The 16092-nt window shown below is 39.8% G+C and overlaps 1 pseudogene; it reads left to right on the top strand.

The window, feature by feature from the left end:
• Nucleotides 1–10591: 10591 nt before the first annotated feature.
• LOC103266707 overlaps nucleotides 10592–16092 on the top strand; it is a 37872-nt pseudogene continuing 32371 nt past the window's right edge.

Genomic DNA, 16092 nt, shown 5'->3' on the forward strand with positions numbered 1-16092 from the left:
CCACCACCTACCACTGGGGAGAGGAGAACCTATTCAGCAAATGGTGCTGGGAAAACTGGCTGACCACATGCAGAAGATTGAAACAGGACCCCTATCTATCCCCATGCACAAAGGTTAACTCCAAATGGATCAGAGACCTAAATGTAAAACCTCTAACTGAAAGAACCTTAGAAAATGAAGGACATACCCTCATGGAAATCAGAACTGGCCTCCAATTCCTGAACAAAACCCAAAACCCACAGATCATAAGAGAGAGGATAGACAAGTGGGACCGTATTAAACTGACAAGCTTCTGCAAAGCCAAAGAAACTATCAAGAGAGCAGGGAGACAGCCTACAGACTGTTTGACAACACCAGGTCAGACAAAGACTTAACATCTTTGATCCACAAGGAACTCAAACGTGCTGAGAAGAAAAAAACAAACAACCCCATTATAAAATGGGCAAAAGATATGAACAGACACTTCACAAAGGAAGACATCCAAGCAGCCAACAGACATATGAAGAAATGTTCAACCTCACTAATCATCAGGAAGATGCAAAAGAAGGCATTCTTTAAATACAGCACAGTGTACACCTGATGCTGAGGAGGAGCAGGCTGAGCAATGTGTACAGTTTGGGAAGAGTAGGATGGATTGTTTTAACCCCCTTATTGAACTTTTTAAAGTCTTGAACTGGTCGGTAGGTAGAAGTTTCTGGTTTTTGAACTGACAGGAAAGGAGTGTTCTATGCCAACTTATATGGTGTTAAAATCTTAGCTGTCAAGAGTCTTTTAATGTGAAGAGTAATTTTTTTAGTGACCAAATACTCTGCAATATGTACATTGATTTTTAGCTAATGGGGGCGCTCGGTTTCCTTTTTTTTTTTTTTTTAAACTTTTCCTTTTCTCTGGTGCAGCAGTTTTGAGTCAGGTTAGGAGGTTTGGAGGGAGTTACCAATATTTTTCCTTACTTCTGGCTGTTTTATCTGTCTCTTGAGTTGTCTGTTTCTGCTTTTCAGCATCATGGTTATTAAAAACCTTTTGGGCTACTTCGAGTAGCTGAGAAATAGTTATTTCTGCAAAGCTCTCAAGTCTTTACAACTTTTTTCAGATGTCCAGAGTTGCTTGAACCACCAATGCCAAGTTGATAGCACAACATTCTCAGGGGCTGAGAGATCTAACAGGCATTTAAGAAATGCCCCCAGAGATTCCTTGGGACCCTGGAGAATCTCGGTAGTTTTAGAAAGATTGATAGGTTTCTGGGCCACTCTCCTCAAACCAGCGAATATAGTCCAGTGATAGGTATATAATGCCCTGGACCCTGTCAAAGTGTTAGAGTCCCAATTTGGGTGAGAAGAAGGAAATACCTTATCTAACATTTCCTGACTTCCTTTCTGTGTACCCGCAGTTGAGACTAGAATGGACTTTTTAGCCTCAGCTCTAATGTGTTCTCACTTCTCAGAGGTAGATAGGGTTAAAAGGGGCTGCTGTCAATCATTCCAGGCAAAGGAACTGCTGGCAATTATCCCAGGTGATGAGTGCGCATGACTGATTTCATTAGAGAAGTTAGAACTTGTGGCTTCTCTGAGAATGGTGGAGTTTTGTATAAATCAGATGTGGCAAAAGGAGTGTATACCAATAAGGGTTGCTCGGTCTGATCTGTCCCCTGTGGAGGAGGAACTTCCCAGAGAGGAAGGAGAGGGGCTGAATTGGTCCAAGATTGGAAACAGGTTGCCAGAGGTGGAGAAGGCAAAGGGGAGGTGGAAGAAGTGATGGTAGGTGAGGAAGTCTGAGGATTACAGTGACCTAGTTCATTAAGGGACTTAGAGCCCTGGATTTCTGGGGGTTCCCTTATTGATCCAAGGTGGAGAATTTTGGACCAGAGATAACCATTAGTCAATATAGGGAAACTGATTAGGATGACCAGGAGACCGAGTATTTGGGTGTCCAATAACAATTAACCAGACAGCCTGAGTAGCATGAACATCCAGAGACACTGTGGAGGACCATCCAACATTAAATGCAGGCTAGTTCACTTCCCAGAGTATTCACAGTCTGCCTTTTGAGAGATGAACACTGTAATTCTCTGCAAACTTGAGAGAGAATTTCCTTATCATGTAGTCAAGGGGACTAGAGGACTTAGAAGACTTAGAATCCCTCTGTCCCATATTGTCAAAACCAGTAATTTACAGGAGACACCTAAAGAATCAAACTTGCTATTACAAGGAGATATGCAATAGCTAACAGAAATGTGGCACTGATGACCAATCCAAAGACATGGCAGAGGCAAGCCCTGTAGCAAAAAGCATAGCAATCAGGCAAAGCAAGGAAAGGGGCCAAGGATGACAGGGGTCTAGAAATTGCATAAGCTCACAGAAGTCAAAGGGGTACCCAGACAGAAATCAGATACTAAAGTGAGACACTGTTCTACCAACATCTTGGGTCAACAAACAGAGTCTAAGGAGTCACCTTGTCAGGCTCCATCCTCCTCAACAGAATTGTAGCCACATACAGAATAAACATATTAAACAGATTCTTACCTCCTAGGAGAATACAGATAGACTCAGGAATTTTGAGGCAATGGGAAACTGGAGGTCGTTCCAACTCCCTCTGAGCCAGAGGAGAGGTTATGGGGCCCTGGAATGCTTCAGGGGGCACCTCCCCTATAACTCCTCCACCAAGCCAGGAAGAGCCAGAGTGAGGTCCCCTCTTGAGATTGGCAAAATATTGCTGGGGTCTCCAAATGTTATAGCCAGATTGCAAGAAAGGAGATGCCAACATGCTAAGGATCAAATTATGAGTCCTCTAATAGCTGGTGGTCCAGAGTAGCTAGTGCCAACCATGAATAGAGTGAGCAGAGGGTATATAAAGGCAGAAATTATATATGCTGTACAGTTTGATTGACATTTTCTTGACAGAAAATTTGACAGTTAGATGAGATACGGAATTTTCAATTAGGGAGTTTCCAAGCACCCAGGGGAACAAGAATGTGAGCTTGTGATTATAGAAAGGTTACAACTTGTGATTATGGAAAGGTTTCACAGGGGGGTCATCTCTGGGTTAAGATGGAGGATTTGTTACCAACTGGAGTTACTTATGTCAAGCAAGCTATCACAGGCTATTATAGGTTTTGCAGATGCAACCCAGATTAAAGAAACTGAAGATCTCCTTACCAGTCCTGGTGCAGTTGCCCAGACAGAAGGAACCAGAGAGTGCCCCAATGACAAGACGGAGGCTCTGATGCCCTGTGGCCACCACCAAAATAACATCTCCACACACACGGGGCCAGTTAAAATGCCTGACTCAAAGAGCTTAACAGATGGTTGAGGAAAACAGGAGTCCAAGTTCCCCCCAAGCCTTGTTCATGTCCATGATAGTCATTGTTGCCTGTCAGGTTGGTGGAACGAGGGGAAATCCTTATTGGACTTATTTCCCAGACCCTCCCATTCTCCAACCCGCTACTTGAGCTGGTGGGTCGGTCCCTGTCTTTACCAACAATACTCGTATGTTGGGAGGACAGTCTGATAAACATATTACTGCCCTCCATAGTACAAATTTTAACTCCACAGGGGCTAGTAATAGCCCTCCTATTTGCCTTTCTAACACCCCTAAGTTGGGTTGTCTTAAGATGAGTCAACAAAATAAAACCTCCTATGGGGCTACACAAATTGCTAACATTTTGGGCCCCTGGGACATCATAAAATATCTACAAACCATATCTAAGTGGGGCTTCCCTAGTTCTACAGACTCACCCCAATATCCCATACTTCCCTTATTGCACAGGGATAGAGCTTGAAAAATTCCCCGATTGAATAGAGTATGCCACTCTTGTGCCCATGGTCCTAAACCTTACAGGAACCCCCCTCTTAATCTATGATTGGTCTCACAGACTGAACCCCTCTATCTTAACCATGAGTTCATTTCCCCTGGGGTTTTTTTAAGCAGCATCCCTACTACTTCACAAGATGACATCCAAAAGGAATTGTGGTGGCAAATCACCTCCCTTGATTTTGTTAACATTACTGGTGGGTCCTTGGTCAAATTAGGAGGAAGCTGTGGTACAACCTCCCTGCTACAGGCTCTGGACCTGTGTCCAACCCCCTTATGTCCTTTTAACAGGCTCTGTTAATGTCACCACAGTAAATAATCATTATGTTTTACAACATAACTCTTGTAATCTTACAAATTGTGTCACCCACCATAATGCAGGACAAGACTTCCTGGTTTACACCAGCCCCCCTTTATTATGATTCCTACTAACATATCAGGCCCTTGGTATGATGGCATAGGACTGCAGGTACATTACAAATTACACCACCAACTTGCTTCCCAACCTTGTGAGGCCATTGGATTGATAATTTTTGGATTGGTGACCTTAATTTCAGTCATTTCTTCTGCAGTGACTGCTGCTGCCAACACTGTCTCAATACATTCAAAATGCTGAGTTAATCAGTGCTCTGACTCAAAATACCTCCAAGACCCTACAACAGCAAAAACTCATAGACTTAAAACTAGAAACAAAATTAAATGCCTTGGAGGCTGTAGTCATTGGATTGGGAAACCAGATAAACAGCATAAAATTGAAACAATGACTACGATGCCATACAGCATACAATTGGGTTTGTGTTACTTGTGTCTCTTATAATATCAGCCTTTGGAATTGGAACTTAGTTAAAAAAACACCCCCAAGGCATATGGAGTCACAGTAAAATCAGCATAGACCTGCTTAAGCTGCACCACAATATTCTAGACATCCAGAATAGCCAAGATTCTATTATACAACCTGCCCAAATAGCACAAAATCCTCTTAATGATCTCAAGGGATTCAATCCCTTTAAAATATTGAAACATTGTGCCTGGTATATTCTGAGTTTTTTCATATTTGCTCTATCTTCCTTTTTTTTTTTTTGCCAGTAGGATACGGAGTCCTCCAATGCCAATTCAGAGCCACTGCAGTAGTCGTCTACCACCCGCATTTAGAAAATAAAAAAATGGGGAGATGTCGGGAGTGGATGTGATGTGGGGAGTGGACAAGCACTGTCACTGTAGCAAACCTTGAGTAAAGGCCCCAAGCAAAGGCAAAGTTTCACTTAATGACCCCAAGCAAAGGCAAGGTCTCATTTGATAGCTCTGCATCCTAGCCAAAGGCAAGGGATGCAACCTGCTACAAGAAATGGTGTCTCAGATGCCCACACATATGGGTACACATAGTATACTTAAAGCCTTAGATACAACAAGATAACTGTGGTACAGCTCGCCTTTTAGGTGGCAATATGATTCCATTATGGCTCCCTCACAGACCTTGAATATCTTCTTACTTCCTTTGTGCTTGATTATAAAATAAACATGCTGAGCTAGTTCGGGATCACTTCTTCTCCATCAGAGGAAAGTGGTCCTTCTGGCCCCAGGTTTTCTTTATGTCTTTATATCCATGTCTTTCTTAATCTCTCACCTCTCTCTCTCTCTCTCTCTCTCTCTCTCTCGACTCTCAAGATAGCTGCAAGGGCTGAGACACATTTTAATATTTATGGAAAATTTCATGGGGAGAAGGAAAAGTGGGACAGTTACCCAGGGTCCTTGTGTGGCTTTAGAATGTTACATTAAGACAGTGCTACACTAAATATTCAGGGTCCATTTATGAGTGAGAGCATGTGTTGGGAGTCAGTCTTGGAGGTCAGCCTGAGTGACACAGTCCCGGCAGACTGAGGACCCTGGGCTTGTGCTGTGAGTCTGGGGGCTGTGAACCATTTCCTCCACCCTCACCCCAAGAAGACATGTGATTAGCTAAGTATGAAGAATACCAGCTAAAGAAAAGCTCACACAACTAACTTTAGAACACCACTGTTAACTTTTTCCACTTCCCACTGCATTGTTTGACCTTTCCCTTTTGCCCATGTGATAGTTAAACTCTGAGGCACTTAAAAAGGGGTTTTCTTTCTCTTGGTTGTGGGTCACAGGTCTTGTTTTTAGGGTTAGAATTTGTGACTCATATCAGGTAGAAAGAGGTTTCTGATTTTGTTTAAGCAAAAATTGTTTTGAATATTTTTACTTATTATTTGTAGTTGAGCTATGGTGCTTAGACATAAGGTTCTGTAAGTATAAGTTTATAATCTTAGGCATAAGATTTAAGTGTAAGTGAAAGTTTATATTAAGGTATATGTAGGTGATTTATAAGTTTATTTCTTAGGGTTTGGGATACATATTACAGTCTTAGTATATAAGAAGTTGAAGGGTTTAGATGTGGAATTTAAGTAAGTGAAACAGATTTTACCTAGAAACTGAAACTACCTTGAGGCCTGAATAACATCACTAAAAGTTTCTTCTAAGCAGTTCTCCTTAGGAATAAGATGTTCCAAAAAGGAAGACAATGAAGGAATTCGAATAAGTGGAAACTACCAGAAGGTCTTGAAAAACAAACTTCTCGTTCATGAAAAAAGGAACATCTGAGCGAGATGCTTGGAAGGGTCTCCAGGTGCACATTCTTCCACGCAGATGGAAGTACTACACACAAAGACTGCTCCAAAGCCTTGGGCCGGAAAATGTTGTTTTGGCCCCCAGAGACTTTATTATGGAAAAACCTGTTTCCTTGGATAATTTGAATAAGGAAGTTAAGTTTGTAATGGATTAGAATTGTTAGAAAGATCATAATATGTATTAGTTAATTTGGGATATGTTTTGTTTTAAAGTTGTTTAATGAGAAGTTTTATGATTTTATATAAGAGTTTTTAAGTTGATAATTTTAAGGTCTTATATTAATGGATTGCGGGGACTGTTTTTACTTCAAGATAACATCATTGTTTGGAATGGCATTGTGTTGGGGTGGAGATAGTCTCTGCCCTTAGAGGGAACATTAGCCAAGCAAGGAAAAGAATACTTAAACTTAAGCATCATTTTAACATCACAAAAAATCCATGTAATTTGTTGTAAGTGATTTGTTTTGTAATGATGATTTTAACTTGCTTTGTAGTGATAACTTACAGAAATCATTTCCTTGCAAAGAGGAATATAAGCTCACTGCTAACTCACAATAAGTGGCATCTGCTCTCTCAGAACAGTGTCCAAAGCCCCTTTTTCCCCTCAAACACGGACACCATCTCCACCTTTGGGAATCTCTGAACTCTGCTGGAGCTGGACTCCAGCAAGCATGTGGTATTCAGTTCTTTGTTTCTGTGATGGATCACTGAGTATTATAGACTCTAAATCTGTCCAAGGTGCTGTGAAGTCCAAGATTTTGTCCTTCTTTATGACTGTGTAATATTGTATATATGTACCACTTTTTAAAATCTAGTCCATTTTCGATGGGTGGCACAGTTGGTTCCATTTTTGGTATTATGATTAGTGCTAGAATAAGCATGTGTGTGTAGGTATCTTTTTCATAGAATGATTTGAGTTCCTCTGGGCATACTCCCAGTAGGGGGATTCCTAGGTCATATGGGATGTCACTTTCTAATTCTTTTAGGAAAAACAACACAAAACAAAACAGTGCTCTGCTTTTGACATCCCTTTGTGGTCACATCAACTGATGTGGTCACATCAACTGTGGTCACATCAATTCCACTCTCCCAGATCCCTAACCTTGGCACTTGAAGTTTTGAGTAGACTTTCCAAAGGAAAAATAGGAGGAAGTTGATGTCCCAGTACTTCCCTGTCTCATTGCCTTTTCTGTGTCCCTACATGCATCTCTTATCTTAGCAGACATGTTATAGAGAAGCATGATGACCACAGGTACAGGTCTGCAGTGACTATGGAAGCCCCCACAATTAACTTCCTCAAAAGTATTTATGGAGAGCCTAAGGTAAGGATGGGGCGTATGAGCAGAGAGGGAAAGAAACCAGATAAGCCAAAAGAACCCAGAAAGAGAACTTTTCCATTAACACATCTTTTCTCACAAAGGAAGACAGGTAATAAACAAAAATAGAGGCCAGTCATGGCAGCTCATGCCTGTAATTCCAGCACTTAGGGAGGCTGAGGCAGGAGGATTTCTTGAGTCCAGGAATTTCAGAGCAACCTGGGCAACATAGCAAGACCGCATCTCTATAAAAGATTAAAAAAATTAGCTGGAGGATCATCTGAATCCAGGAGGTCAAGGCTGCAGTGAGCTTCCATTTTGCCAGTACACTCCAGCCTGGGAAACAGAGTGAGAACCCAACTCAAAAAAACAAAAAATAGAAGGTAGTAGTTAATGATCCATGCTGTGAAGAAACACAAAGCAAAGGGGAGAGAGAAGTATTAGGGGATGGAGATGTGTGTTATTTTATACAGGGTGGTCCTAAAAGGGCTTGTAGTATTGGGGTAGGGGGGATATTTGCATATGCAAGCAGAAAGGGACTCAGACACTGAGAACCGCCAGCTAGTTGCTGACAGCTCTGATTCCAGGGTTCCAAACCCTCCTATTTGGGCTTCTCCCGATACCCCCACAGAAGACTTTTTGCTTCTTGGCTGACATCCTCCTCCTCTGAACACATCAAAGCCAGAAACTGTCTGCATCATCCTGGTTTCCCTTCTACTAGAAGTTCTCTCCCATTTAGCTAAAAGTGAGAATGCCCCACTTGCTCCCCATCTAAAACCTTTCAAATGTCACAGCCCTCTTTGAAGTGTAAAATGTCTGAGTTTTTCAAAGCCACTTTTGACTAAACAGGTCTCCTGGGTCCAGTTCTCCTTACAATCTCAGGTCTCTCTGATATTTGCCTCCTGAGAACATCCCCCACCCCCTTCTTTTTCTTTTTGGCCTTGCCTTTTAACTTGGTCAAATCAGCTGTGTGGATCCAGAGACCTTGTCAGAAAAGAAGAAAACTGTTTTTTCCAAAAGATTAGCCTGTGGAGCTGGCAGTAGTTTGGAGATTTTTGTTTTGGATTTTGTTTTGGCTTTGTCCTGAGGATAAATCTCTCTTAATATTATCATTCAAATATTACTTCTATAGAATTTAAACACATTTCAATCTTTGGGATGTGAGGCTGTGTTTTCCATGACTCAACAGAACAGGGACAAGAAGGCCCCAGTGTGTGGGTCTGTGAACCTGTGATCATGGTGACACTCAAAGTAGAAACAAAAAGTCCTGAGTTCTGGTTGTCCTTTTTAGGTGATTACAAACCCAGTGAATGAAATGTCAAAAGTGCCTTGCTGCAGGGATTTTTGTCCGTTCTTTGAGAATGTTGGGCCTTTTTCTCCCAGTGTGGAGGATGGTTACAGGTGCAAGGAATTATTCAGAGAGGAAGCTTCAAGTCTGTGGAAGTAAAATATTGTTGTGATCATTAACAGCACCCCTGGTTTTTAAAAGTCCAATCTCCAGTCAAAATATTTTTGCAACCAAGCCATAAATATCTTCCCTTCCTGTTCCACCCTTAAGGGTGTCATGGTTTACACCTTTACTAGCTAAGTTTACTTAACATTTGAAGTTTCAAGCTTATTCAACTCTTTTGCATGCCCCCTAAATAAATACTAATTTAACAAATGCCAAATGGCTGTTCTGTTTGGCCTTGTGTGCTGGAGAGAAGGGTCCTCAGAAGTCAGAAAGGTTTTATTACTCAGCTTTAAGTGGGTTTTTTTCTTTTGCTTAATCAATGTCTCTGAGTTGCTAAATCTGCCACTTTAATGTGAGTATATCACAAAGGAACAAATGCTCAAATACAGCTGCAGCTTTCTGCTTCTGAAATGATTAAGGATTAAATACCAGAGAAAATCCAATGTGGATGAAAGGACAAAACTACTTAAAGAATCCCATTAGTAAACACTTTCCCAATTATCTGGTGGCTTCTGGGGTGGTTTTCCTTAAGCTGACCATCTTGTGAATGGTTCCTATTACTAACCACTTCCAGGATTCATACCTGCTCAGTTTTTCTCACTTGCAGAGTTGTGGTCTCCTTTGTGGTTCTGTGGATATGACCACCATCTCTCTGAGTTACTTATCAGCTTTTGCTTAGGATATATGGTGTACATAAAATGTGTCTTTTTAATTCAAGAATTAGAGAAGGATGAAAGCACTCTTGTCTTAAAGGTTATTTCTTCTTAGTGCATTTATGTCAAATGGAAGTTTTAAAATATTTTTTAAAGGGGCACTTATTATAAACTTAAATTATGCCACTGTGTCTTTCAGCTGAATGCACAGTAGTTTTTTATTGACTATTTTTCACCTGATGCTGGTGAAATTAATCAGTCATATTATCAATCCTTTGTAGATTAACAAAGAAAAATCTCAAAAAGCATAAAAAATTTTAAAAAAAATCTTCAGCCTGGCAATATAGTGAGATTTCATCTCTACAAAAAAAATCAAAAAATTAGCCAGGCATGATGGGTGACAGAGTGAGACTCTGACTCAAAAAAGAACTTATTTGCTCAGGTGTTCACACCCAAAGTAAAGCAACTAACTGCTGGATAGGAAGAGAACATTTCTAGTCCAAGGTGTTATGAGATTGTTGTTGTCCAAAGTGTCTACATTGGACTTGCTCTAGGCCTTGGCGCTGTCTCATTCTGTCCTAAATTGTCTCTGATTGTTTATGTGTAACTTGTCTTTTCAGCAGAATCCTATATCCCAGAGAGCAGAGGGAGCAGGTGTTGCCATTGATTTGAATTATTTTCCAGAGCTGGCACAGGGAGTAACGAGAACTTCTCTTTATGTTCCTAGAGAATGGGCAGATGTATGTCCAGGAAGAGCTCACTACGTACCCACCCTGGGACAGAGCTTTTGATGCCCACATCAACAAGGGAAGAGTGATGCAGATCATTGTGAAGAGCAAAATGTGGACCTAATATTGGAAACTACTGTGGAGCTCTACTCACTGGCTGAGAGATGCAGGAAGAACATCTTTCGGGAAGAAATATGGGTAAGTGTAAGAGGGGTGAGCTTTGGGCAAAGTGCAAGCTCCATGCAGTCATAAGCAAGACTTAAGCAGATGATGAGCTCAGCATCTCAATGTCACCCTGAAGATGCAATCACAATGGCCTTGGGTCTACAGACTCCCCACCACCTCCTTGCTGGTGGTTGATGATGGCAATGGTTATAAGTTATGGACTATAGAACATATTGACATATTCAAATCTTTTACTTCCCACAGAAGGTGGAAAAGATCTTAGACTATGGAAAACTGTTATTGATTCCTAATTGTAAAGTAAGCTCAGAAAAATCACAAATTACTCTTTATTTGGGAGAAACTATTTATTCATCTACCCAGTTGTTAATTTCATTGACTTTCTCAAGTTTGGGAAAGAATATTTGTATATAAAACTTAATCAGTATGTATCAAATGACAACTCTGATACTTGTTAACTTATAGACCACTTTTTAGCCCAATAGACTCAGAATATATTGAGATATCTGAATCATATTAATTTTATTAAGCTTTATCAATATATATTTAAAATATGAGAGTAGAACAAAGACCCATTTAATGTTTGAGCTTCTCTCTCCATACTTTGCCAATTTCTGTAATTTGTTTTGTTTTGTTTTTTAGTCATAATGAATTCATTGAGCTTACTTTGTACTAAGAAGTACATCATACACAACTCATGTCAGCACTCTATGTTTCTGAAGCCCTAGGTTATATCTTGAGTGGCAAATGTTTAGAAATGTGAAAGAGCAAAGCAAAATATGAAATCATAGAAAATTCTAATGAATATAAAATATATCAGTGGAAACTGCTTTTATATTATCTGAAACCCAGAAAATATTTTCAAATATTTATATCATTTATGTCAAAGGAGAGAATGCCACCTCTCCACTTTTTACTTTTGATAACTCAGACTTTAAGAAATCCATCCCCCAAATTTTCAACTCACCAATGGTAATGATGTAATCCTAAAGACTAAGCATTTCATGTCAGTTTTGTATTTTTGACTTAAAAAAAAATCAGTACTTTTAAAGAAAATATATAACTCTTTGCTCATGTCACTAAAGTAATCTTTAAAGGAAAATATAGACCAAGATTTTTAAGGCCTCCAGATTTAGCTATGTATAGGTAATTTACCAGCTGTTATCTATTGAGCACTTGTGCATTCAGCTTGGAGAAAGTGATCCTGACAACAGCCCTCCTCTGGGGTAGCTTCTTAGGCAAACAGGAAAAAGTTGAATAACTGGAGAATCTCACTGATGTTGAATTTAGGGTTGAAGAGTTTACACAAGCCAGGTGAGAAGGCAAGGCTCTGGTGGGGCCTGAAGTGTGAGAGGGGAGGAGAAAGAAGAGACACACCACAGAGTCTCTCCAGTTTTCCCCATTCCTGTTTATTTTCTGTTTCTGCCTAGTTTTTTAAAAAGAGCCATCATCTCCCTAGTTTTTAAAATACCGTTCCATTTCTGTTTTCCTCTCAAGTAATGAAAGTTTGACTAGTTTTTTTTTTTTTAAAGCCTTTCTTTAATTAGGCTTCCCTGATATACAGGTTGCTTTTCTATATACATCTCAAGTTGCATTTGATTTCTTGCCTAGGTTTTGCTGATGTTATTCTTACCATACTTTCATTTTCTTTGCATTCTAGAATTATTTAAACATAAGCATAGGTGGCATTCAGATTCTCTTTTAACCAACTAACAAACTGTACATTTTAAAAATATGTTACATTTTAAGCTTTTTTAACAAAGGGCACTTCTTGATTTACTTTTATTTTATTGTAAGGACCAACAGGTTGTCTTGAACTTACATTTCCCCCTGTTTTTCCTTAAAATCTGCTTTCTAAATATTAATTTTCTCTATTTTAAAGAGATGATTTTCTCCAATTTGCCTGTCACCCTATAGACACTGTCCTGTTTCTAAATGCTATATTGAGACTTGCCTTCTGTCTTCCCAGGGTTGGGACTATCAGCAGAACTGTCTCCTGTCAGTCTCCAAAGCATGCTAGAATATTACTTTCTGTGGGTATTGGCTTTCCAGCAGCTAACTGGTTTAATTTCCTCCATGATAACTCATTTCTGAATGTTGACAACTCTGTGGACACTGGCTGCCCATTTTCAGCACTTCATTTGGAAATGGGCCCTTATCACTTGCTCTTCCATTTCCACCTTTACCTCCATATTTACTGCTTACTCCATGAACAATGGTGTATGCACCCAGTGTCAAAGCAATTCTCTTTTCACCAATCTGTTGATGCTTGTATAAGAATGTATAGTTGGCCCAGCAGGACAAGCATATTTTATCACAAGATTCTCATGAATGATTCCATGACATACGTGGTGCTATTCTGCAAGTTTTTCAGAGATTTCCCAAGGCTTAGTGACTTATGCAAGGTCACATAGCCAGAAAGTTATTAAGCCAAGACTTACAATCCTGGGCTCCACAGGACATTGTTTCCTATTTCTCAGTTATTCTAGCTGTCCCATGGATGTGATGACTAATAATGAACTGTGATTCATCCTCTTTCTTATTATTCTTAGTCTATCAGTGGGACAGTGGAGTGCTTTAATGCATTAGTGACAGTGCTCAGGATGTCTTTGACTTGAGTCTGTCCTTTTTTTCCTTGTGTCAATTCATAGGAGAACATGCATCATTCCTTAAAGTCTTACTCTGTTCTGGTCCCTTCTATACAATGAACAGTTCTGAAATATATATTTATTTTTGTACTTTTTAATCCCTCCCCAGATCAATCTTATTCAAATGTTATTTCGTGAGCCACCCAGCATTTTCCCTAAAAGTAATCTCTCCTTGTAAAAGAAAACAGTCACCCCCATAGAATGCCTGATTAACCTAGACATGCATCCCACATGGAAGGGAAGAAAGTGGTCCCAAGGTACCCTCAAAGCAAGAGGGGGTCTTTCTCTCCAAAAGACCTACTTTTCCCCCAAGGAAGTCAGACTCAGTGACACTTTGTTATAATTCAGATCTGGGTCTGCCCTATGATGGGTCTTCAGATAGCAACATCATGGGACAAGAAAACCCAATGGAGTCTGTTTTTGAATTTTGTTTCTTCCTTATGTAAGATTCAATTTCCACATAAAATTAATGAATTACTGGGCTGTTTTAATAAAAGGAAAGCTATCATCGTGGAGGCTGCTCTATTCTGATAATGAGAAAGAGTACAGTGGAAAAGAGCAATGATTGTATTCTGTATTGGAAATCTGCCATCTCCAGTTAAGTCATCAGACTCAGGGCTTGTTTCACATTCGGACTGGTGTTTCTTTCCTTCTCCCAACCAGTTAGAGCTGAAACCTCAAGGCCGAATGCTACTGAATGCAAAAATATTTTCTGAAAATAAATGGCAAATGACATTTCTTCTTCTTGTTTGTGAGTGAAGAGGGCATGGCCTTCCCCTCAAATGCAACTTATTTTACTTTTGCAATAGTCATAGAAAAGAATTAGGAGAGAAAGGAAGCACAAGAAATTTTCTTAAAATTCTCAGTGTTACTCAGGCATGAATTGAAAATGCACAGTATCTGGGTCACATAAACATAGAAATGTAAAACATTTACAATATTGGTTTTTAAGTGGTATGAATTCAAATTCCCAGTGTTTTTCTTTTTTTTCAGTTGGAGCCACACTCTGTCACCCAGACTGGAGTGCAATGGCCACTCCTGGCCACAGCAGCCTCAACCTGCTGGGTTCCAGTGACCCTTCCACCTCAGTCTTCCAAGTATCTGGAAGTACAGGTGCACACTACCATACCTGCCTAATTTTTTTGATTTGTTGTAGGGATGAGGTCTCACCAAGTTGCCCAGGAGGGTCTCGAACCCACGGGCTCAGGCAATCCACTCACCTCAGCCTCCCAAAGTGCTGGGATTACAGGCTGAGCCACCGAGCCCAGTGCTTTTATTGTCTGTCTGCATTTTGGCTTGGGAATTTAATGTATGAAAGACTGTCATCATGTCATGGTATACGTAGACATTGTCTATGTATACATGGTATGCTATAACAAGCTATCCCATTATCAGTAGAATACAAAATAAGCAAGAAAGTAATCAGCACTTTTCATAAAATGAGTGGCAAAATGCTAATGCTTAAAGTTAGTCACCTTAAATCCTGTTAAGAACAAACAAGGGTGAAAAAAATACATTGCTAAAGAGTTGGGCTCCATGTCATGTGTGATTGGGTCACAAATGTTAAGTTTCCCAGCAGTGTTTTTGGTGTCCACAATAGGCTGTCAGTGCTGTGTCATAGACCACATGCTACTACTCATTAAATCACAAACCTCAGAATGGACATATCAACTTACCGATGGTAAACTGATCTCAGATTTTTTTCCTAAATTAGTACTACTACTAAGAAGTAAGTTTTAGTCCAGAGATTTATGATGCTTTCTAAGTGTTTGCTTAACACATATAATTCATCTGGGACTAGATTCAAGCACATATGTTGGAGAAATCAACATTAGAAGATAATCAGGGAAAACTTGAAAACTCACCAGATATTTGATGATATTAAGGCATGGTTATTTGTTTTTTTAGGTGTGATAATAATATTGTGGCTATGTTTTTTGAGGAGTCCTCCTCTTTTTGCAGATCTTTGCTGAAATATTTATAGATAAAATAATGTAATATCACAGATTTGCTACAGAGTAATTCATTGGCATGGCATGGGGAGATGGGATGAAGCATATAGGAAAAGAGTAGCCATGAGTTGATCATTGTTGAAGATAGATGATTGGTACTTGGAGGCTAATCACAGTATTTGCTCAACTTCATGTATATTTGAAATTTTCCATAATAAAATTTTTTTTAAAGAAAGAAAAAAAATTCCTGAAATGGAAAAAAATGTACTCTGAACTTTTTTCTGATTTCTTCTATTGATGGACATAGATACACAGTACATGTAATTATATAAATATTAAGTTGACTAAATGAGTTAGGGTGATTGCAGGGCATCTGAATAACCAGATTTGCATAAAAAGTGAAAACATTGGCCTAAATAATAATACCAATAATGTTTAACTCCTTGACTAAGAGAAAGTATACTCTTCCCATTAGTTTAAAGCATGGCCCAGTGTAAATTGAAGAGCCCTCCATCAGAATAAAAGTATTTGGGGAAAATGATTTTTAAGATCCCGGCTTTGAAAAACAATTTTGAGTTTTCTTCAGCTTTGGGTGGTGGTCACTGTTGGGCTTTGGCTTCCAGTCTGAAGGGTGAGGTGGCATGGACAGTGGCCTTGGCACCCTGTGTCCAGCCACCTGCAGCTGCACACCCACTCACCACACCCCA

This window comes from Carlito syrichta, unplaced genomic scaffold (genome assembly GCF_000164805.1).
Source record: "Carlito syrichta isolate Samal-C Ts95f unplaced genomic scaffold, Tarsius_syrichta-2.0.1 Scaffold307307, whole genome shotgun sequence".
NCBI lineage: Eukaryota > Metazoa > Chordata > Mammalia > Primates > Tarsiidae > Carlito > Carlito syrichta.